The 24,666-nt window shown below is 36.4% G+C and overlaps 1 protein-coding gene across 10 annotated transcripts in view; it reads left to right on the forward strand.

Moving 5' to 3' along the window:
* The window catches only part of LOC138920927 (uncharacterized), a 613,683-nt gene that overhangs the window by 102,245 nt on the left and 486,772 nt on the right, over positions 1-24,666 (forward strand). The window contains exon 1 of one of the 10 annotated variants that reach the window (XR_011432960.1): positions 822-1,065. The exons of 8 other annotated variants lie outside the window; for them this stretch is intronic. The gene's annotated coding sequence lies outside the window, so the exon portion shown is untranslated. Of the gene's footprint in view, positions 1-821; positions 1,066-24,666 lie in introns of those variants that run through there. One more of the 10 variants, XR_011432959.1, reaches the window with a different exon arrangement.

The following is a 24,666-nucleotide window of genomic DNA, read 5'->3' on the forward strand; positions in this document are numbered from 1 at the left end:
TGCAGTCTTGAAAGAGTTTAAAATAGTTATGCCTACCTCCCAAAGTGGTGTGATTTTGACTTCCTCAGGCATGGAGAACTTTGTTTATGGTAGTTTAACTTTGCAGTTTGATAGAATGTCAGTGTCTTTAAAAAACTAAAAACCTAGGAACCCGGATGATTAAGTGATATCTACATGTGTATGATAGATTCGTTATTTTGTCATTTCTATATCCCCAGCTTGAAACTTAATATAAAAGAAATGCTTTGCTGCTTCTTTCTAAATCCTGTTTGATCCATCAGGGGAAAAATATATAGTTTTGGATTGTTTAATAGAAAAAAAAAATCTTTGACTGAATTAAATAGTTACTCCTGCAAAGAACAAACTTAGAATTCACCTTCTGTCTATTTCGTATCTTCAGCATATTTCCTATTAAAAATCTTTCTAGATTTCAGTGTCTGCTTGGTTTGGGTTATCTAAGCTGTAATAAGCAGCCTTGGGACCCCTGAAGGCACACCCCACACACTTATGCTGTGTGACCTAAGGTCACAAGTAATGGCTGCAAGCTAATTGATTGAGAAAGGCTTGTCTGGCGGGGCCTCTTTGCTGTCCTCCCGTAACATTCCGAAGTTCTGTGAAAGAGGCACTAGCAGCTCAGCCTAGCAAGGAAGGAAAAGAGAGAGGAAGTTTCTCTGCGTTCTCATTACACTCTGAATTCCCTTGTACTGAGCTTCTTTCTCTCCACCCACTTCTCACCAAGAACTCCTTCACTTGAAGGTGAACGACTGAAAGCCTGATCCCAGAGAGTTCCCCGAAAAGTGATCCGAGTCTTATTGAACCGAAAGAACAAATCACCTACTTCAGGCGGTGGGAAGCGTATGGAAATGATATTAGAAGTTCAGCAAAGTGCACAGCCGCATAATACAGAAGCCAGCACTCAGATTGACAGGCAAATAAGCCAGCTCGTGGAGGGGCCTCTGGGTGGCAGCTCTGGGCTATTGGGTGTTGGAGAACTATAGGCAAAACTGAAATGGAAAAGGGGCAGAAAATAGCACACTTACGCTACGCAACCGTGGCTTTCGCATGGTGAGTGCAGATTTAAGATATTATTTAAAAGATACTTTCTCTGTTGTAAAACAAGAAATCTGTTGGGTTTTGAGGGAAATTAGAGCAGGAGCATTTCTTAGAAGTTCTTAGGTGATTTGGTTTTGTTTCTGCTTGATTTCACATTAAACTTGGCCATGCTCACAGAGAAATACAATATTTGCATTGTCTGGCATGTCCTTTTTCTTGAAATTGTCCTTTTGTTTCAATCACGCTTCTCTTCAACCTGAATAAATATTGTTTCAGGCAAATCATGTGTGGAATAGATAATGAAGGAACAACGGTGTGACAGAATATTTGTAAACATTTCATTTAGTCCAACTTTGTGTCACTTCTCCATGTTTTGCCACCTTATCTCAGGAATATATAGCAGAGTCTGTATGAAAAGGGCTTTGTTGAGAATTCCTGTGAGTTAAAGGGTCAGGGCCAGTGCGTTATCTGACTGCCAGCAAGACTCACTGGGGTGTCCTCTTATTTTTAACCTAAAATAGGAAAAAAACGTGCATCTTTACATATTAAAAAGTAAGTGTGCTTTGATTCCAATAATTGCCTTCTTCTAGTTTATGTGTGTTATTCCTGGCAGAGCATTGTGTAAACTTCTTTTGAGCAGCAGTGTGCAAACTTCTTTTGTTTCTTTTTGTCTTGTTAGCTCACATTTCACTTTAGAAACTTTGAACATGGATTTTTTTTTAATTATCTTGAAACAATACTGAGAAGTTTTTATTTCAGGGCAAATACCTTGGAAGTTAGGAGGTTTGCTTTTCCTCGAAAAAAAATATACCTCAGAAAGTAAATTGTGCTTAATTCTTAGTTTAGCCGTACTTATAATCCTATTTTAAATGTGCTTCTTATTAAAAAGAAAAAAATCAGAGCCTACAGGGAGTATTCCTAGAAATGCTATAGAAGAGATCCTTCTGCAAAAACTGCAAATTCAGTATTACGATTTTAATAAGTGACAAAATATTATTGCTGTTGTTGACTTTGTTTAAAAAGCAGTTTTATTAACAAGGTGACTGTGTTAGATGTTACTAGATGGATGAAGTGAAAAATGTGTCTTCCAGACTGATGGTTTGATAAAATCCGAGGTCTGTGTGGTTACTGTGTTTCGTATTCATTTCAACTTTTTAAAGAGCAGCTCTATAATACCAATTTTGAATCACCATTTAAAAAATAAAATTTGCTAAAGTAAGCTCCTTATATTTTGAGATTTGTAGCTTCTGTTTGCTAAAGTCAATTAATAAACGGAAAAAATATATTGGAGTAATTGTGAAGCTATAAAACTTTACAATAAAAAGGAGGAAAGCTTTTAAGCAAGAGCGAATGTGTTTTTGCTTATAAGGCAATTTTGTAGCGTTGCTTAGTTCTTCTTTTCCAAAGATTTATGGAAAACTATCAACTGTTGCAGACCTAAGTAACAGTCTTGACTTTAATGCAAAAACCATGCATAAGAAAGAAAGATAATTATTGTCCAGCTCTTCCTATGATTTGATACAAGCTTCTTTCAACAATTGCAAAATGTGACTGACAAATCCTTTTCTTCTTAAGAGAACCAGTTCATTATGTTTGTCACCTGTTACATTCATTCTTTTTTTGCCCACATACACCGTCCCTAGCTGTTTATTAGTGCTTCAGAGAAGTGAAAACCATTTTTGTTTTTTGAGAGAGAGAAAATGTTGAAGTTTTCATTGGCATGAACCTTTTGAGATTTTAAAAATTATATTCTCATCAAAATCTCCCAACGTGTCCTTAATAAGGTCTTTTGTTATGATCTTGATATGAACAGGCAAGAGAGGGCATGTCAATTGTTTGGGCTTTTCTTTTAATATGCCTCAGTGTGTAAAGTTAAGGTGTGGCTGAGGATTTATGAAACGCGTTGCCAAGAGGTCAGTGTTTTGAAAATTTCTCCTCTTGGTATCCTGATCATAAAAAAAAATGATTACCAAGGGGTAACCTCTTCCTTCTAAACCAATCCAGAGACCAGAAATCAAAGGGAACTTCATTATTTTCCTTGGGTATAAAGTCTGACCACAACTCAGGAAGTTACTACGCTGTGGGGAGGAGCTGCAAAAGAATGGGGTTCTCTCTGATGGAAGTGCATAAATTGTGATAAACAAAAGATAAAAACAACTACTGCTTAATTTTCCTAATGTTTAATCTTAAACTACTATTTTCAATCTTTTCTGTTCATATTTACTTATTGATGCGTTACTGAGGTGAAGCCATCTTTTAAAAACTGAAATCAACCATAGCATTATTTTAAAACCATGGCTTTAAGAAGGTATATGTTTTCTTATAAAAGGCTAATTTTACACAGAAGTTTAGATTATGGAGTAGATTAATATGAAACAATGGAAATAAGTTCACAAACTAATATATGGTTACTTCTCTTATTTATATATAAAACTTATTGGTGATTCATTGTCCTTCCACTATATTACAATATTACACCAGATTGGAGTGTGTGTGTGTGTGTGTGTGTGTGTGTGTGCGCACTTTTGCATTTGCATTTATGAGCTCACAAAGAGGGTAATAGAGTGGCCTGGACATATGCTAGCGTTATGACACTCTTTGGCTTACTTCCTTAATTCTTGTGGTCACTAAATTTCAGGATTTTTCTGTACACTTGCAGCAGTAGACATCTGTCATGGTGAAGGTATGTCTTCTCAATTGAGGATGAATATCAGTTTTGCTGTATTCTTTTTACAGTTACGGTCATCATTTGTTTTTAAAGATGATTTATTCTATCAAAATATAGGGCAGAATCTATCAGGTTAGATTCTATCATCTCTGACAAATTATGAGTCCTCAAAAGGCTGTCCTAGAGACTGGCAGGATGGTTTTTATTACTCTTGTTACACGAAAGAGAGCATAGTGGTTGTTCATGTTTCTAGATACTTTGATCTTAAGACTCACATCTTTCTTAAATTATGGAAAACTCCAGAACTTTCTTTTCAAATATTGCTTCTTTTACCGTTAGCTCTAATCTCTTTTTCTGGAACACTCTAGTTGATGTATGTTGAAGTTCTACACCATATCGTACATATTTCTTAAATTCTCTTTCACACTATTTTATATGTCCTTCTGTGCTGCATTTTTTGGTAAATTACTCAGAGGTATCTTCCAGTTTACTAATTCTTGTTTTGACTATGTCCATTCCAGAATTTTTTTCAACTACATATTTTTTTCCTGGGAATTCTAATTGATTCCTTTCTCATGACCGCTTTTATTGTTTCATCTCTACTTATTTTCTTATAAATTGTATTGATGTTATTTCTTACTTTGTCTCTTCAAGGATACTAACAAGCTTGAAATTCTGAAATTGATCTATTATTTTTTTGTTACCTGGAATGACTTCATTGACTTTTGAAAAATTTTGCTGGCGATCTTTTTATATGATTTCATGTCTTGGAATTTTTGTTTTCAGGCTCAAGTTGAGTGAGAGAGACTTGAAAAAATTCTCTTTCTCTGCTAGTCGCATTCCAGTCCTATGGTCATAGAGTTGGCCCTGCATGCTCTCCACCCCTAGCTCAGAATCTCCAATAACGGGGATATCGTAGATTTAGCCACCAAGTCAAAAGGCAGTTTGTTTCAGGTGCTGACTGCCAGAGGATGGCAGCTGCTTCTGGCCTCCCTGTGTCAGCAGCGCCATATAAACCATGGCTCCAGGCGGGTAGTAAGTTGTTGAGCTTCCTGTTATCTTACACTCAGGTTTCCATCAATGAACTTGGCACTGATTTTCAGTCATTGTGGGGCAAATGTGGTACCCCAGTTGCCTCACAGATATAGGGAAATTCTTGCCTCTCATTCCCAAAACCAGCTGGTACACTGCCGCTCACCCTCTGTTTCTATTCTATCTCTTGTCCACAGAAGTATTTACCTTGTTTTTACATCACTTTTACATGATCTCATTAAATATTTTGTCTATTATTGTTATTCATTGGAAGCAAAGGCAAGGGGCTCAAACCAAATTCTTACAATGCCATTTTGACAAGTTTCCCAAACCACGGGCTTTGGAATCAGAAAACGTGGGTTCAAACGCTGACTCATTTATTAACTGCGTTACCTTAGACAAAGCCTTTAATTTCTTGAAAGTCTCACTTCTTCCCATCAAAAATACTGACAGCAATGCCCATTTCGTAAGACTGCTCATTCTAAGCATTGAATGAGATAATGGTGGAAAGTAGTTAGTCCTGTGCTTACCCATGTTAAGTGTGCAAACTCTAGGGGGAAAGCAACGAAAACCAAAACAAAACCAGATGCTACCAATTAGGTAGTGAATAAATGGCAAGAGAAGTGCAAAATAGACTTTGTCTGTTGTATTCTGAGTGAACACAACATTATTATTTTGGATAGCTAAAGCAAATTTCTAAAGATGATTGTCAAATGTACTAGTTTTCGTGTTTAACAGGTAGGTAAGCGTTCTGTACACTAATCACAGACCTTAGTAAGTGTAAGTGAATATATTTCAGAGAACTTCAGTAAAACAGAAAGCGTTTTGCAAAATGACCTTTTTGTTGTGGTTATTCTAAATCCTTAAAGCTTACGCATAGTAGGAGAGTGGTGAAGATAAGTGGCATGAGAATGTGTTTTTGGCTTGTTCTTTTTGCTTGATTAACAGTTATATATAATATATTATATGTATTTAGATAATATATATTTATATAATATGTATAATTATATATAATACGTATAATTTATATATTATCTAAATATATATATACTACAGTTTCACCCTATAATGGGTTTCTGTAATAGAGAAAAAAGGAGGGGGGGGTCTTTTGTAAGGGTTTTAGATGGTCTTGTTTCATAGTTTTGTAGCTAATTTGTAATATTAATATCTTTCCAATATTAGTATCTTTTCAAATCATCTGTTTTTATGCACCAGGGTTCAAGTTAACGGTATTGGCAGAGGGTATGTTTGGCTGCGTCAGAAATGAGTTTCTGAAAATCAACAGGTTTTAAAAGATGAAGGACGTTGAGGATGTAGATGAAGCAGCAACAGCAACTTGAAATTAGTGAGTCTGAAAACAGAGAAAATAGAGACAAGTTTCTAAGAAAGCTATTGCCAATATGTCCTCGAGTAGAACATTTATGAAATCAACATTTTATTTTCCTTTCTTACCCCTGGTTTCCCTCCACCACGTTAGCTCTCTCTTTCATTTCTATTTGTAGGAACATCTTCTGCTCAGTCCTTAAATATTCATGAGCTTCCGTGCTCTTCCTGGGCCTTCCTTTCTTTTACCATCTCCCTCCTTTGTTCATCTCATCCATCACCATGACTTCAGATACCATTATTAGCCAATATCTAGCCTGTTTCTCTCTGTCAAATTTTAAACCAGTATATCCAGTTAGCCACAGGTACTTCATATTCATCATTTCTGCATTTCTACTTCTAATCATTTCTCTGATCACATCTACACATTTCTTATCATCTGACTGGCGTTGTGAGCCACTTCAGAGTTGTATTACTCAAGGACGATGAAGCTGGGGTGTGTGTTCAAAATTCCTATTTGGCATTCATTGAGGGTTACTCCTGCAGCCATTAGTTCTGGAATTCTAGCTCACCTCATGGAAGCCCAAGCATATTCTTGGCTAGAGAACACCCTCAGGCAGAGAGTGGCAGGTGCTTGCAGTAAAATTCCCTCCATGTGTAAGGGCAATATGAATGCCAAGGGTATATGAGTAGAAGGCCAAGAGCCTCTACATTGTACCTTTAAGAGGCATTTAAGTTGTTTCCAGGTGTTTGCTATTTCAAACAACTTTGCAAAGAACATCATGGTATATGTCCCCTGTGAAGAGTATTGAATTTTTCTTAGAGTATATATCCAAACGTGGAACTGCTGTGTTGTGAGACATGTGTGGTCTCAATGTTACAATTCTCCAAATTACTCTACTAAATAGTAAAATCACTCTTCAAAGGTGCTGTGCAAATTTCTGCTTCCACCAGCAGTTATTAGAGTACCCTTCTGCCCACGTCTTAGCCAACCTTTATTATTGCCCAATGTTTCAACTTTGGGATATCTGTTGAGTACAGCAGAATGTTGCAATTTTTCATTTTGAATCTTTTCGATTCCTAACAAAGCCAGAGAGATTTCTAACGAATATCTGAAACTAGGTGAGCCATGGAGACCTTAGTCTTGGAGAGACTACTATGTGCTACTCATTTTTTTATGTGAATACCTCTTTATTTATTACCGATTTAAATGTCCTCTTCAGTTAATTGCTTGCTTATATCTTTGCCAATTTCTAACTAGTTTGTTTATCTTTTTCTTATCAACTTTCTGGCGTTCTTTATTCATTGCTTCCCATCTCCTCCACCCTTCCTCACCAAAGGTACCTTCACAGAGCTTTTTTTTTTAGCGTAAAGCAAATAAACACATAGAATTTTATCCTCTCTCATTATTTACAATATTTTAAGCCACGCTTTTGTCAGGTACTGTACTGTGGAGTTATTTCAAGATATGTAAGGAACTGTGCCACATCCTATGAGGGATGAAAACATGAACATGATACACAGCCTACCCACTGAAAGCTTAGTCTCACATAGGACATTGAGAGAGTTATAAAGCCCTATGGAAATTCAGAGAGAAGATACTTGTTTTCCAACTGGAAAATTTAAATTCTTCATAATTGTTAAGAATTATGCATCAGGAGATACAATTTATTCCTACACCACAGGTTTTTTTTTTTTTTTTTTTTTTTAACCCAGCATCTTAAATATCAAGTTTCCTATAGCCACGGAAAGTTTGAGAATTTGTAATTAAATAAAATGAATGTTAAGGACCTATAATATATTAGGCACTGGGACAGATATTAATGGGGAAGTAAAGCAAACAAAGCAGATAATCCTTGATTTCATGGGAGATAGGGGCTGAGAGTTAAATAGCAATTAGGAAAGAGTGAATACAGTATAAAAGGGCATCCTGGGAGATAGAGCATACTCACTGACAGAGTGCCTGGGTTTCAGGCTGCAGTGTGTTTGAGGAGTGGAGATAGCCAGGTAAAGGCAGGGAATGTTCCAGAAAATGAAAGAGTATGTGTGATATTATGAAATTGAGAGTGTAGAGTTTGAGGAACTGCAAAAGTTCAACTCACATGGAGCACAGAGCTCTAGGGGTGGTGGATGGTTGAGGAGAAACTATAGAGATAAGTACGGGCTCACTCCTGAAAGGCCTAGTTTGGATTCTATCCTAAGGGCACTAGGGACCCATTGAAAGAGTTTAGTAAGGCTTCCAAATGGTCAGATATTGTCTTTACCTAGATAGAAAAATATCCTGAGAGATGAGTGGTAGTTAAAACCATGACAATCAGTACTATTTCTCAAAAGATTTCTTGATCTGGCCACCATAGTTACTTAGAGGATTCAAAAATAGGTTTCAGGTTGTCTATAAACTGCCAATATTTATATGCAGTATTTAAATGTATATACAATTTATATACACGTAAATTCATTAAATTCTCAAATTTATCATTGACTGAAAAATTCAACTATCACTAGGTTAAATTAAGAACAATTGTTGATTATTCAGCCACAAAAAAGAGAAGGAAATCCTACCATTTGCAACAACATGGATGAACCTTGAGGGCATTATGCTAAGTGAAATAAGTTAGATCAAGAAAGACAACTACTATATCATCTCACTTCTGTGTGGAATACAGAAAAACCAAACTCATAAAACAGAGAACAGATTAGTTATTGCTCGAGGAAGAGGGAGGGGCTGGGGAAATGGGTGAAGGTGGTCAGAAGGCGCAAACTTCTGGTTATAAGTTAAATACGTCCTGGGGATGTAATGTACAGTATGATGACTATAGTTAGCAATACTATATTGTATATTTGAAAGTTGTGAAGAGAGTAGATCTTAAAAGTTCTCATTGCAAAAAAAAAATTGTAACTACGTGAGGTAATAGATGTTAAGTAAACTTACTGTGGTAATCATTTCACAATATATACATATACCGTATCATTATGTTGTACACCTTAAACTTGTACAATGTTATTATGTCAATTATATCTCAGTAAAACTGGAAATAAAGAATAGCAGTTGGCCAGAAAAGAACCTTTGAGAAAATCAATATTTAAGGAGCAGATAGTGGAAGAGAAGTTCAAAAGGAGATAGAGAAAGAATGGGCAGAGAACTAGCAGAGAAAATTGTGGAAACCAAGTGTGTCAAAGGCGTAGTAGCTCTAAGAAAAAGATCCAAAATAAAGTCCCTTGTATAAAACAGAAGTTTATTTCTCTCATATTACATGCCAGCCTATCGATGCTAACGGGGCCATTCTGCTCCTCAAGGTCATTCAGGAACCCAGGATCCTTTTGCCTTGACACCTTGGTTGGGTTTCAGGCAGATGTGAGCTCATAGAGGAAGAGAGAAAGAACCAAAGTTCAGGGACAACAGCCTGTCTATAAGTTGAAGACAACCTGGAAATTATATATGATATTTCTGCTCTATTCTGCTCATCTAAATTTAGTCACACAGCCACAACTGAATGTGAGAGAAGCGGGGAAATGTAGTTTCTACCTGGGAGGCCATGTTTTTAGGAAGAGGTGGAGAACAAATTTGGGGGGAACAACCATCAGTTGCCACGGCAACTTTTTAAGTTTTAAAAAAAATACTTAGTGATTAGATAGGTTTATATGTCCATTTAACATATTTATTGAGTGATTACTATGTTTCATCATTATTTTATGTGATAAAAATACAGACATTTTTTAAAACTCTGCTACCAAGTAGCTTATTCTAGAGATATAGGTGCTAAACAAATTAGCAAATAAATATGAGATAAAATATTAGGAAATAATAAGTACTAAAGAAGAAAAATAAAGTAAAAGAATAGAAGTGCTATTTTTAGAGAGATTAGTCGGGGAAGATCTTTTATATTAAAAACTGAAAAGGATCCTTTGAAAGACAAAATATTGAAATTTCCCTCTTTGGAGGAGAATTTGCATTTGAGTTGCAAGCCTAGAATATTGTTTGAAATAGGACAAGGAGAGTTGCTGATTAGAAGGAGAAGCAGAGTTAAAGGAGAGTTATCATTTTAATGAGTTTGGGGAGAAAATTGACCATGATTACAGCCTAAAGAGAGAGTGCACGAAAAGATGAGGTTGTTGCAGGTCCTGGTGCTGGAAGGAGAGGCATGATGGTGTAAGTAGTTCATAGGGGATGGCTCGTTTTTCCCTAAATAAGAAGTCAGGAATGCTCTGGAGAGTGAGGGTGGTGTGGGCTGTGTCAGGTTCTTGATAAGAATTATGAAGGTAGAGAGTTGTTGTGGAAAACAACCAGTAAATATGAGAAGCCCCAGTCTAGAAGATAAGAAGTGTTTCATGAAATTGAATCTGTGCTGGGATTTTTCTGGGTGTGGGTAGTTGAAGGGTCCACTTAGGCAAAAGAAGGTGGTAACAAGAGGGGTTTGGTGATGATATATAATGTCTTTTCCACGTAACAAAAGCAATAGCCCTTAAGAAGAGAACTGACAGGGGAACCACATACCAAGTTCTAGATTATACTTGAGTTTGTAAAGTGACTGAGAAATGTGATTCAGATTATATTTTTTGGGACAAGTATTTTTTTTAATTCAATATTCCAAATTCCAAATTTTTAATTTAGTTGACTTTCTTATTTTCATTCTGTGGGGGTTGTTGTATACGGTTGTAAATTCACTGTCATGAAATTTGTTATGAAATTAGGAAGACAAGTCATAAAAATATTAAGAAACTAAGACCTTAAGTGAATCCCTATTACATTCTTTCATTTGGTTTTCCTTTAACATCTGCCAGTCCCTAGTGGACTTCCTGTTTTTACTTCATGTAATAACTAGGGAAATGAAAATTTCTGGGGGAAAAAACAACCTACAGTTTATAAGCTATTTATGGATAGAGTTCCTTTAGCATCCTATGGGTCATCTTCTATATTCCATTCATCCATAGATGTTACCTCACACAGCACTCAGCCCTTCTTCGAATAGTATGTTTTTATTGATAACTCGATTCTAATTTTTTTCCATTTTTTGTCCTTTATATGAGGATATTTGCATATTTTCACCTCCATACTCATCTTTTTATTTGGAATGACATCATATATAAAGAAACCATGGCCAGAGCTATCACAATTTTTTGCCTTTTAAAAGTAATATCTTGACATCCTGACATTTCCTCTTCTTTCAAGCCTTTTAGTTTTTAGCTTTTTATAAAACTATTCACATTCCTGTTAATTTTCTGGGTCTCAGATGACTCCAGGATATACTTAATTTAGACATTTTGAGATGTTGTTATTTGTTTTTCCTTGTTTCCAAGCAAGTCCATTCTCTATTTTTTCTACGGAATGTTATTCTTTATTATTTATTAGTTTGTCTTTCTTCTAAGGGTGCAAACTGTCTTTATGATTTTCTTCTGGCCTTTCATTTGCATTATTTTGTTTTGTCTGGCTTCTCTTATTTTTCTTTCTGGAAGATGTAGTCGATTTCTGCATTCACATCTCATAGTTTGTTACTCCAAAGTCAAATTCTTATTTGCCTTCAGAATGTTTCTTTCATTACTCTACTTGTGTTACTGTTTCTTGTTGCTTTAAAGTTCTCCTAAAAGATACACAGACTCCCCTCAGCAGAAATTTCACTCCAATTTCTGTAAAATATCTCCCTCAACAAAGAAGAGGTAAACCTCTGACCCTCGAAAGTAAATATGATATTCTTTGACACCAGTCTTTTCTATGTTAAATTTCGATATCTTATATCCACTGATAATTGGCTTTCTTATTGTTCTCATCTCCTCAATCAATATTTTCTTGTCAGTCAGATGAAAATTAGTAAGATTAGATTTCATATGTTCTTGAAGGCAAGGATCACAACACATTGTAGCAAGATTTGTACAATCAATATTCACTTGTACTATTTACATGCTAGAAATTACATAGGGGAAAATGTCACAGGAATATGACTCAAATCCTCTAGGTTTAGAGCACTTTAATCAACATTTAGAATTCTTTTCTCTTGTGGATAGAAACAATGATCAATGCTTACTAAATGTTATTAACCTTTTAATCACTGTTATGCATTTAGCAAATCAATTTAATTATTCATTGGGTGATTAGAAATGACTAGCTGTAAACAGAAATTTAGAAAAGCGATATTGACACTTGATACACACATACATATAGATTGATAGATAGATATAGATACAGATACACACATTATAGAATATTATATTTCATATTCATCCACATAAATTACTGAAATACTTTGAATTAGATCAAGTCAAAATGAATTCTGTGATTTGGAGATTCCAGGACACATTATTAAAACGAAGAAACCAGAATGTGTACTCCTTGGAATTTGTTTTAAAGATTACTAATGCATCATGTAACTTTAGAATAATATTAATATTTTAGAGAAATTTGGGAGATTAGCTTTCTTTGATGCTTTTATAGCCAAAGAATTCAAGTTTTTAAATAGGCAAAATTTTGCATTCACCTTAAATTTTGGAGCATCTAATCTTCCCCTTGCTTGCTAGACACAGGGATGCAAAGACAACTAAGACACAGCTTCCTCTGTCAAGAAGCTCTGGTATCATTTTGACCCTGGAAGTGGCATACATCAATTCCATCCACATTCTGCTCTTCAGAACTCAGCCACATGGCTATACCTTGCTCAAGTGAACCTAGGACATGTGGTCTATGTGTGTCTCCAAGAAGAGGCCCAACCGCTTACTCAGATATCACACTTCTATTGTACATACAGCTCTGAGTCAGGTGCTATGGAAGGTACATCCATAACCAAGGCATACTTTCTGCCCTCAAATTCTTAGATAGAACTATACATAAGTAAATGTTAATGCAAGGCCAGTTGTATTAGGTTTTATAATAGAGAGATAAAGAGTCTTTTCCAAAGGAAAGACTTTCTGGAAGAAGCAATATTTGAGCAGAGCTGGAAGCATAGATAGGGGCTCACCACCAGGCAGAGATGGAGGGTCCTGCGGGAAAAGTGACATGACAACAGACAGCTATCAGATGGCTAGAGATGAGAGCCTATGAGAAGTACAGAGCTAAAGATGTCTGAAAGATATTTTGGAACCACCACACAACAGACCTTAAACACCCTGTTTGTAGCTCAGGAGCCATTTCAAAATCTGCAGCATATGTTCGAGAAAGAAAGCAGTGTTTAGAACACATCGGAATGGAAAGAAATTAGAGATGAGAGTAGCAGGAAGCTACTTGCGCTAAAGCAGGGGGAATGGAAATGAGAGAACAGTTAGGCAAAACATTTGAAAAAAGTGGATTTGAAAAGACTTTGAGATTGTTTCTATGGGTGAGTAATCCAGAGATTTTGTATTTCACTGACAGAGCGTTCTGCTTGTTAATCCTTGGGAATTATTTGACGAGTTCCAAAGAGCACTTACAGTTGATCTCGTTAACTAAGGGACTGTTAAAACCTGCCAAGGCAAGAACTTGTTCTGGTTTTGAGCAATGCAATCTCTGGAAGCCTTGAACTTGAGAGAACCACAACAAAGGTATCTTCTCTTACAGCCACAAATTACCATAATTTGACAAACAATTTCTGAACAAGAAATAACATAAGATAAATCACTTCCTCCTCTTTAAGCTCTAACTAGGCAAATATATTCCTTTTATCTTTAAGTGTCTTCCCTTGACCCAAATCCTCACTCGAATTCTCTTCTAGACTTACAGTCAGAATATTTTTGAAATTATGGGGAAAGGTAAAAACTTGAAGAGAGTTTGCAGGTTTCACGAGTCCTCTTAGTTCTGGTAGACTTCTGTGAAGGAAAGGGTAAGACTGGAGTGCTTCTCAAGTGGCATACGCAAGTCTCCTCCGTACATTCAGGAATATTCATTACCTAAAATGCTCTCTGGAATGAGGGTTTGAGGGCCTCTCTTCCCCACTTTTGTGATGAAGAGGAAGTATTTAAATGTTTAAGGAGTAAAATAGCCTCTTGAACTCCCATCAGACTTGCTAGCAACAATTTGCCAGATGCAAAACATCAAATAGTGTTGATGGAAAATATTTGAAGCCTGATTTCCAGCTGTTCTACCCTAAGAATATTTTTCCAATAGCTACTGAAAAGATTACTCTTCCAAGAAGATAGCCTAACCGGAGTCAACACCCCAACAAAGTACCTCATCTATTCCTGTAGAGAAGAGGCAACAGAGTTTAAATGACAACCATAGGGTTATAATTAATATGTAACTTTTAGATTGATAATTTACTTAAAATTATTGCAACTTTCAGAGACATCATCTTACTTCAATTAAGCATACATGCTGTGTTTAAATAAGTTGAGACTGCCAATTGGAAATACAGTACAGTAGCAAAATTCAAATGAAGGTGTGTTAGTTATAATAAAAATTTCAGGAGCCGGCCCTGTTGCCTAGTAGTTCAGTTAGCAGGTTCTGCTTTGGCAGCCCTGGTTCGGTTTCTGGGTGTGGACCTACACCACTTGTCAGTGGCCACGCTGTGGCATTGACCCATATACAAAATAGAGGAAGATTGGCATGGATGTTAGCTCAGGGCAAACCTTCCTCAAGCAAAAAAGAGGAAGATTGACACAGATGTTAGCTCAGGGCATATCTTCCTCAGCTAAAAAAAAAAATATCTCATAATATGATTCTCAAATGGATTTCAGTACAGTGGGTAGTATTTGCTCTTGAAATGCTTTGATCTAAGGTATAGCTTTCCCTTTAATAATGGATGAATTCTCAAAATATTAAAAAGAGAGGGATAGACATCCTAAAAGTGTCTGGGGTTGCGCCTATTAGTTCATGTTCATTGATGGTATTCAGAGAGCAGGGAGAACTTAGATGAAGTGAGTGGAAAAAGGGCTGATTTGTTATCAGAAGATGTGGGTTTAGCTCAGGTTACTTTCTTATTGGCCACAAAACTTGTCTGAGTTCTTAGTTTTTATCCATGATAACTGCTCTATTCACTGCATAGAGTTATTCAGAGGACCAAATTATTATGTTTCAGCACACAGAGAGAGAAGTGTAACTCACCCTGAGATCCCCCCAGTATTTTCGTGCTATGATGGCCTGACTCTACTGACTGCATCCCCATGGCCTGTGTTTCGTCTTTCTGATCACTCAGAGCTCTTTGCGGAGGAGTCCTGGTACCCAGTCTACCAGTCTCCATTTTCACCACCTGGGAGGGTGATACAGTTTCTGTATTTCAGTAAAGTAAAAAACTGGAAGAGTGATAAGGATAAGGAAAGAAAGAAATCGATTTTATCCTATAATCAGTTGCTGCCACAGGATTTCCTTTTCCCACATTGGAATTCTCGTTGTATCATACCGCTCTACTTCAAATCATCCATTAATGCTTTACAAATCTCTCGGTATTTGACTCAGTGTTTCTTCAAAGCTATCTCGTGTACTAGAATCTGTGATTTGAGGATTAGGCTGAAAATGTGTAATAATCAGGTGCTCTTCTTAAAGTTTATTTACTGAGTTCAAATAAAACCACAACTAAGAATACTTTTGAATTTTTTTTTTTTTTGGTAAAATAAAGTTAATTCCACTGACTTTTAAAAAGTATGCAATTGAAGGGAAAATTGTTTGTTTGTTGATTTTTTTTTTTTTTTGGTATTCCTCATCACCATTTCTCCTTCTTTGTAGGATCATACTACAGAAGGGCTAAGTATTTAGGGTATACAGTTTATCATTTAAGTAAAGCAGCAAATATTAAAAAAAAAAAAACAATAGAAAATGAGGAGAAAAAACAAGCTCTGAAGCTAAGTTTCTGTGTATAATAACTGGGTGAATCTTTTGGAGTACATTGGGTAGTTACAGGATTTGATATGTAAAAGAAAATTTCAGGGCCGCCCCATGGCCGAGTGGTTAAGTTCACACGCTCCGCTTCAGCGGCCCAGGGTTTCACTGGTTCGGGTCCTGGGCGTGGACATGGTACCACTCATCAGGCCATGCTGACGCAGCGTCCCACATGCCACAACTAGAAGGACCCACAACTAAAATATACAACTTTACTAGGGGGCCTTCGGGGAGAATAAGGAAAAATAAAAAAAATAAATCTAAAAATAAAATTTCATATAGACATGATTTGAAGAGGCCAACAGATTTATGATTAATATAAAACATTTCTCGATTAAGAATTATAGGCACACATTAGAGTAAGAATAATTAAACTTTATCAAGTGTCTCAAAAATCCTAAATGATCTGGTGGGTCATCGGCGAAAATATTAGGATGAATGAGTGTGTGTGCCAGTGTGTGTTTGCTTTGGCTTGTTTTTCTATCCTTTTGCAACTCCTTTAAGTGATAGGAGGTATTTTCTGGTTCTTTTCCAGAGGTGGGATTTTCATTCACCTGCGTTTTCTTTTCCAAAAAAGGGATGAAGTTTCCTGATGTGTATGGAAAAGATTAAACATTTTCAGTACTCTTTTATAAAACTTTTCCCTCGTTTGTCAAAAGCAATAATATTGCTATCATTCAGAAATGGTTACAATAATGTTGACACTTCACAGATAAGAACAAGATTATTATTCATGGGAAATTTACAAATGACTGTTGACTCCCCTCGTTTGCTAAAACAAAGCAAAATTAATGTTTGGACCTGCAGATCTAAGGTAACTGTCTCCAGCTTAATAAGTATCAGGAAGAAGATGAACTGAATGGCAGGAAATACAATCTAGCAGTGACATTTTTGTTCAATTATGGAGGAAAGTTCCAACGGAAATGTTGGAAATACAGGCCCTTTGGATAAGTGAAATCCAGCTGGATGAAGTGCTAAATGACATTCAGTAAGGATTTAATACTGCTCTAAAAGGAATGCTTCCTGTATCACTTCTAATTATTTAATGAGTGGATGACTGGGCTGAAACTTTGAGAGTTTATTGTCAGTTTTAAGTAAGTTGGGCAGGTCAAGCTATGGAAATTGGACACGTACAGTAAATGAAATTATTTTCTCCTGGGTGAGATTTGCCTGCTTAGGAATATAAAGCATGTTCTGGAATACCCATAGGCCTCCTAGTTGCATTAACACTGAGGACATAGTAGTTGTTCAGCAAATACATGTTAGTTAAGTTGAATTGTAAATGTGTATATAGTGGAATCTTAAATTATGTTGGGAAAAGGATATATTGTTTTAGTGAAACACATTTAGTCATAGTACAAAGCCTTAGATCTGCTGACTTCAAATATATCTTTAAATCAGTAGAAATGCGGAAGAAGATGGCAGGCTAGAAACGCTGGGATGATAACTTAGATTTGATTATAACAAGATTGAGCTAAGCAGCTGTTGAGATTGGATAATGATATGTGAGTTTCTCATCAGGCCTGTAACATGTTTCCACTAATACAGATTAAGAATGTCTGGATGAACTATAATTATCCCTGTGGCTTTTGCATAACATAATTAGGTCTTGCTAATGCAAAGTACTTTTATTAAGTGAAAAATGATGTTTCAAAAGTTGTGGAAATGGCCACAAGAACAATTCAACTAAGGACAGAAACATCGGCACTCATAATCGTAATGTGAGAAGAATATTTCTCTCTTTTTGTTACATAGAGTTTCCAGATTTCAAAGTCTTGTTTACATGACAGAAGCAAGAAGGATGGTTTCAATTACACTGACCCTCTTGCTGGAGCTTGTGCACCAGGTGTCCAGACCACAAAATGGAAAATGCAATCTTTGTCTGCTTTACGTAAATACGGTACTGAGATCAGCCTGTCTTTTAAGTGCCTGATTGCTGTTTAATTACAGAGAATGTCTCTTTAAACAGAGCAACCCGACAACAACAAAAACACAATAAAGAACTCATTTAGAGCTCCCTTATCTTTCCGATTAGATGGGAAGAATGTGATGTATCTGCTAACTTTATGTAACCAGGTTTATTAAATGGTATTCATTACATGTTTCATAAATACTACCTTAAAATATCCAATGGGAATGTTTATGCTGATCACTAAAAGCTAACAAAACTATGAAGGTAAAGTATTCCTGTCCATTCCCATGGCACTTTGATATAAGGATTTTAAAGCAACTGTTATGTTGGAAAAAGTGTTAAATCTGGAGTGAACAAATGGGAATTCAAATTCCAGCTCTGAAGTGTTGTGGCAGGCTATCTCTAGGCGAGTGTCTTCACCTCTCTGAGCCTCGATTTATCCTCAGTAAAATGAAGCTAATAATTCCTACCCTAGTGGGCTGTTGAGAGAATTAAACGAGATAATTTATATTAAGAATGTTTTTATTGAATCTGATTTTGAAAGGTAATTCACAAGAAATGTAGAAGGGTAAGTTTTCTTTCATCTCAAAGAAAGGAGAGAATATGAAATAGATTAAATGACATTTTTGAGGAAAGTACCACATTTGAATTTATCTTGTATTTATAAGATTGTGAATTTATCTTTAACTACAGAATAATTGTTTCTTCTTCATTTTATCTCCTGTAAGTGAATTATTTAGCTATCTCTTCTCTAATAACACTGAGAGCAGGTGAATACTTTTAAATATTTATATCATACTTCTAGAAGTATTTCTCAATTATTTTCTTCTCCTAATCCCTTTTTTGAATATTTGGAAAAGTGTTTTCTCTTTTATTCTCGCATTTCACACCTAGTATTTTTGCCTTCATTTTATTAATTGCATTTGCATGACCTGACACATGGGCCTGCTTTGCAAATATATATAGAGCAGTCCTAGGTACTATGGTTAACCTGAAATCAGTTCGTGTCCCTTACTTTCTGCAAATAAGTTCTGGCTTAGGTATGTAGGTGATTGACAGGCCCAGACATTTATATTACTAGGTCTTTTTTTCCCTCTGTGTTATCTAATATGACCCTTCCTGTTAGCAAATAGTCAGCACCCTAATATTCCCTTCCTCACCATCTAGCCCTCCTGCACCCTTATGGAAAAAACATCCTTGAGATGTGGCTGAAAAAAAGTGTGAGAACCAAATGGTAGCATCAATTTGGTCATTGAAACTTCCTGCCATTACTCCCTATATACCATTGTACTTCCGGTCAGAGGTTCCAGTAATATAACACGGATATTTGTTTTCCACCAGCCCACATTTATTTGGGACACTCCATGAGAAGGAGAAGTAGGATGAGGTAGATAAAGTGATAAAAGGGAAAAGAAGACCACTATCCTACAAGTAAGCTACTTTATTTTATAGTATGGCAATAAATATAAAATATAGAAAGCAAGATACGAGCAAATGGCAAACATATTGCAAACTATTATTAGGAATGAAGAACTATTAGACTTTTGAGGAAGTTCTATTTGTACTTAATCTATTAAGACTAAATATTTGTTTTGAGGTAAATTATTTTACCCTTTAAAAATACATTCGTGCTGTATAGCAAGTGAAAATGAACTTAAAGTCACTTAAAAAGAGATTTCATTTTTTTACCGATACCTGTATTCAAGGGTAGTCTTATTTAATAAATTCTCATCATTAACCAAAGATCTATTGTTCTACCAACCAATTGTTCCTATCTGCTGTGTAACTTAAGTTGGTAGGTATTAAAGAACTGAGATGATCAGAATTTAGTTGAGTTCATCAAGGAATTGTTGAAGGGGAAATTTTCATTATATTTTTAAAACACATTTAATGACTGGCTCTTTGTGCTAGTGCTTTCATACTTAATTATCACAGTTATTTCAACCTGGAGACTGGGAAACTGAGGCTGAGAAAGATCAAGTGCCTTGCTCAAAGTTAATTTTTCAAGTTCATTGCTCTTTGTAAGTACACCGTAAGGAGGACAGATTTCTAAGAAAAAGAAAACTTGCTATTCTTTTTCAAATCTCTTATTCCCATAAGAGTTTTCTCTGACATTGAAGAATTTGCAATTACTGATATTCTTTCATTAGATTTATTCTTGGGGGATATTGCTTACAAATAAAGCTAAATTAATATTTCCAGAGGAACAATATGGAATATCTTATAGGCACATAAATTCACTGCATTTACATCTGTCTCATTCTTTTAAACAGCAACATGAGAATCCAAAGTATGGATATATCATAGTACATTAAAACATTCCCTTATGGTTGGATGTTTCTATCGTTTCCTCTCCTTCATGATTTTAAACACCCCTGTAAATAAATACCACTATATACACCTTCTTTTGCAGAAGTGGAATTACTAGTTAAAAGCTGAATTTTAGAATTACCTTCAACAATTTTCTTGACAGTTTATACTTCTACCAACAATGTTTGTTAAGCGTCACTTAGGAGAAAATGCAACACATTGAACAATACATATTATTAATCATATGTAAAAAACTACATATGTAAATGTGTAGGATAATGACTTGACTGATGTATAGATCTTCCTCAACTTACAATGGGGTTACGTCCCAATAAAACCATCCTCAGTTGAAAATATCTTTAAGTCAAAAATGCATTTAATACACCTAGCCTACCGAACATCATAGCTTAGCCCAGCTCACCTTAAGTGTGCTCAGAACACTTACATTAGGCTACAGTTGGGCAAAGGCATCTAACGAAAAGCCTATTTTATAATAAAGTGCTGACTATCACATGTAATTTATTGAACACTGTGCTGAAAGTTAAAACAGAATGGTTGTCTGGGTACAGAATGGTTGCAAGTGAATTGGTTGTTCACGCGCGTGATCACAGGGCTGACTGGGAGCTGTGGCTCGCTGCCAGCGCCCAGCGTCACAAGAGAGCATCGTACCACATAGCACAACCCCGGAAATCGATCAAGATTCAAAATATGGTTTCTACCAAATGCATATCACTTTCAAACTGTTGTAAAATTGAAAAACCGTTAAGTTGAACCATCCTAAGTTGAGGACCATCTCCTACACTAAACACTAACCTCTGAGGAGGGGCATAAAAACTGGGGAAAAGAAGGAAGGAAACTTTTTTATAGCAAATAAATGTGTTTGACAGTTTTTTGTTCAATTTGACAACTGGATATTTTTTTACAATGAAGATGAGTTTATATACTGCTATGTACTTGAAAAATTAAAACTGGGACTCAAGTGTAATCAATACAGAGGTACAAAGTAAACTGTGAAAGCATCAAATCGAAATTTCATAGCTGTAATGTGATGGCATCCTGATTCAGATATGTCTGGGTGTATTTCATGGTCTGAGACTCCTCATAGGCACTAGCACGTGAACTTATTTTTGTAGGTAACAGTGGTAAAACAATAAAGCCGTCTCAGTCTCCAGAACAAATTATTTTCATCTGTACCACTGGATAAGTGTGGTTCTGACTCAACCACATGAATAACTTCACATGTGTTTTTAAAAATCCCTATTTGCTGAAGCCCTTCAACAGCTCACATGCTTTGCCTATCATTAGTTTTGGCAATAAGAAATAGGACAGCTAACAGAAATTTAAGCTGTATCTAGAAATAGTGCCGATTGAATTTAAACTGAATATGCAATTTATTTTGATTACTTTCTTTCTTCCTAAATTCTGAAGTTCAAAGTTTAACTTGGAATTCTTTTCTCAAGTTTAGCTATAGCCAAAGTCCATGAAATGGCTTATGTCTGTCAATAGTTGACCTAACAGATTTGTCCTGCGTGGATACTTTGCTCTTGTTATACTAGGCTGTTTATATATTGTAGGTATGTTATTTTTCAGTGGATTCTTCTTTAAAATGAGATTAGAAAATCATGGGGAATTTTAACAATTATTTAGAAGTATTAGGGGTTTTTGTACGGTTTGGGGATAAATCATTTATTCAGTAATTCATTCATTCTTCTTCTTTATTCATTCTTCAATAGCATCAATCATTGAACGTCAACCATGTCAGCAGGGTTATCAAGACAAGCCCAGTATAGTGAGGCTAGAAGCAGGAAATCAAAGAGTTCCATAAAATACTAGAATTGCTATGTGAGAACTTTATGCAAACCAGGAAAAAAATAACCAAGAGGAACCCCTTCTACCAGGCCCATCAAAAAGTGTTCATTTAAGTGGGGAAGCTCCAGCAGAATCTGGATGGACAGTGACAGGATTATTCATGGGCTTAGATGGAGCCATATTTCTGACAGGAAGCAGTTTGAGAGGAGAAAAAAAGCATGAAATGACATGCATGGTACATGCTTCTGCTGGAGCATGCAGACAGAGTTTGGTGAGAGGTAAGAATGAAGAGAAGGCAATAACGCGGGGGTCAGACCTTGGAAACCATCAGAAGACACATTAAAGTCCATGGACTTTTTCCTTTAGGCAGTGACGACCTTTTAAAGAGTTTTAAGCAGGAAGCAACTGAGTTGTATGCTTTAGAAAGAGATCTTAAGGCCAGAGTGGTGGGGATGGACAGAAGACGAGTTGATGCAGCATACATTAAGGAAGTAGCCTTGACAAGTCTGGGTCAGTGATCAAATTTGGAGGATGTGGAAAATGCTGTAGTATGGGTTGGTTCCCAAGCACCTGTCTTAAGTTAATGGGTGGATGGTGATGCTGTTCACCAGTAGGAATAGGAGGGGAGGTTTGGGAGTGAAGGAGCTCAGTGTTTGGCTATGTTTTATTTGAAGTATATACTGGGGTTGCCAGGTGGAGATGCCAAATAGGCAGCTGACCATGTGGGCCTGGAGGGCAGAATACAGGAGTGGATTAGTAATATAGATTTGTTGGTCGTCAGCATTTAATAAATGGAGTGTTAATATTACTCAAGGCAAAACCTTGAGAGGACAGAGAATCAACTTAAGAACAGCAATGTGCAGAAAAGTAATATTTAAGAGAAAGAGGAGGCAGTAAAGGAGCTCACCGAACACAGCGTAATAAAAACAAATGCAAGAGTTCAAATGAACAAGTTCATGTTCTTTGTTGAGGAGCTTAGGTATATTAACTAGAGAGAGTCACAGGGTAGAGAGATGTATTAATTGTCAAAGTAAGAGACACCTGAAAATTATTAATGATTTGTGTGAAATGAGGTGGTAGAGTGAGAGGCTGAGAATATAGAAGATAGGAGAATTACTCATGAGGCATCTCAACAAGGTACAGCATGGGGCCGGCCCAGTGGTGCAGCAGTTAAGTGCGCACATTCCGCTTCAGCAGCCCCGGGTTCACCCGTTCGGATCCCAGGTGTGGACCTCCACACTGCTTGTCAAGCCATGCTGTGGCAGGCATCTCACATAAAATAGAGGAAGATGGGCACGGATGTTAGCTCAGAGCCAGTCTTCCTCAGCAAAAAGAGGAGGATTGGCAGTAGATGTTAGCTCAGGGCTAATCTTCCTCGAAAAAACAAGAAAGATGCAGCAGAAATGGAGAGCTGGCTATCATCTTTATTATCAAGCAAATTGTGGTAGATAAAGTAGAAATTATGGTATTAAACAGGACATCTTGTTAACTATGATCTCAAGAACAAGAATTTTTAAATCTACATAGGCAGAATGGCCAAAATAGTAGTCTTCCCTCCCATTCTCCTTAGACACACCCTTCCGATAAGGGCACGAGTGTCTACCACCTTGCTCAAGCCAAAACCCTGAGTCATCCTCAATTTTCTTTTCCACAGTTCATTATCCAAACATCTCTTTTTGTCCGCTTCCACTACTGCGTGCTAGTTGAAAGTGTCAGTATGTTATGCCTGGACTACAAGAGCAGCATTCTAAATTTTTTCCCCACTTATCTAGAGCCACTCCACCCCCTCTCAGCCATCCATTCTCCACTTAGCAGCCAGAATAATATCATAAAAAGGTTAATCAAGTCACGTCATTTTCTGGCTTAAACTCCTCAATAACTCATAATGGACATGTGGTGAATGATGATTACTGTCATCATTACTAGAATTTTCCTTCCCCTTTCACTTTTAGTTGTCCCTTTTCCTTCCTTTAACTCTATCATAGAAAGCCATTATTAAAAGAAATTGATCATCTTATATCAAAGACAGGTAACTGCTAGATTTGTGGCAGATATAGTCAGCATCCATGTGGCTTGTTTCTGTTATAAACATTTGACCTCTAGTTAAAGTCTTGTTTGAAATGAATAGGGGTAAAACATTGTTCTATCACTTCTGTTTTATTTGACTCAATTCCCAGTAATAACTAAGATAATACTTAGAAAAGGCAATCTTTGATATTTTTCCTAACCAGATGACAAATAATATTCATGCATGAACCATGTGTTTCAAGGATATGAATCACAGCGATATTTTTTAAGAAAAAAAATTGAATAGAGGGGGAAGACCCTGATATTTGATATTCTGAAGAATTCAAATCTCACGATGAAGATTTATGCAATGGCAGTGATTAGGAATAAGAGCATAACATAGGACAATAAGCTCAGAAGTTTTTCTTAAAAATGCACTAAAGTTGGGGCTGGCCTGGTGGCACAGTGGTTAAGTGCACACATTCCGCTTTGGCAGCCCCAGGTTCGCCGATTCAGATCCCTGGTGCGGACATGGCACCACTTCGCAAGCCATGCTGTGGTAGGCGTCCCACATATAAAGTAGAGGAAGATGGGCACGAATGTTAGCTCAGGGCCAGTCTTCCTCAGAAAAAGAGGAGGATTGGCAGATGTTAGCTCAGGGCTAATCTTCCTTGGGGGAAAAAAGGCACTAAAGTTACTTCTAGAAGTGGAAGCCACTTCAGAAAAATCTGTAGAGATCTCATCTACTGGAAAAAATTTACTCCAAGGAAGGAAGGA

Source organism: Equus caballus, chromosome 26 (genome assembly GCF_041296265.1).
Source record: "Equus caballus isolate H_3958 breed thoroughbred chromosome 26, TB-T2T, whole genome shotgun sequence".
Classification (NCBI taxonomy): Eukaryota; Metazoa; Chordata; class Mammalia; order Perissodactyla; family Equidae; genus Equus; species Equus caballus.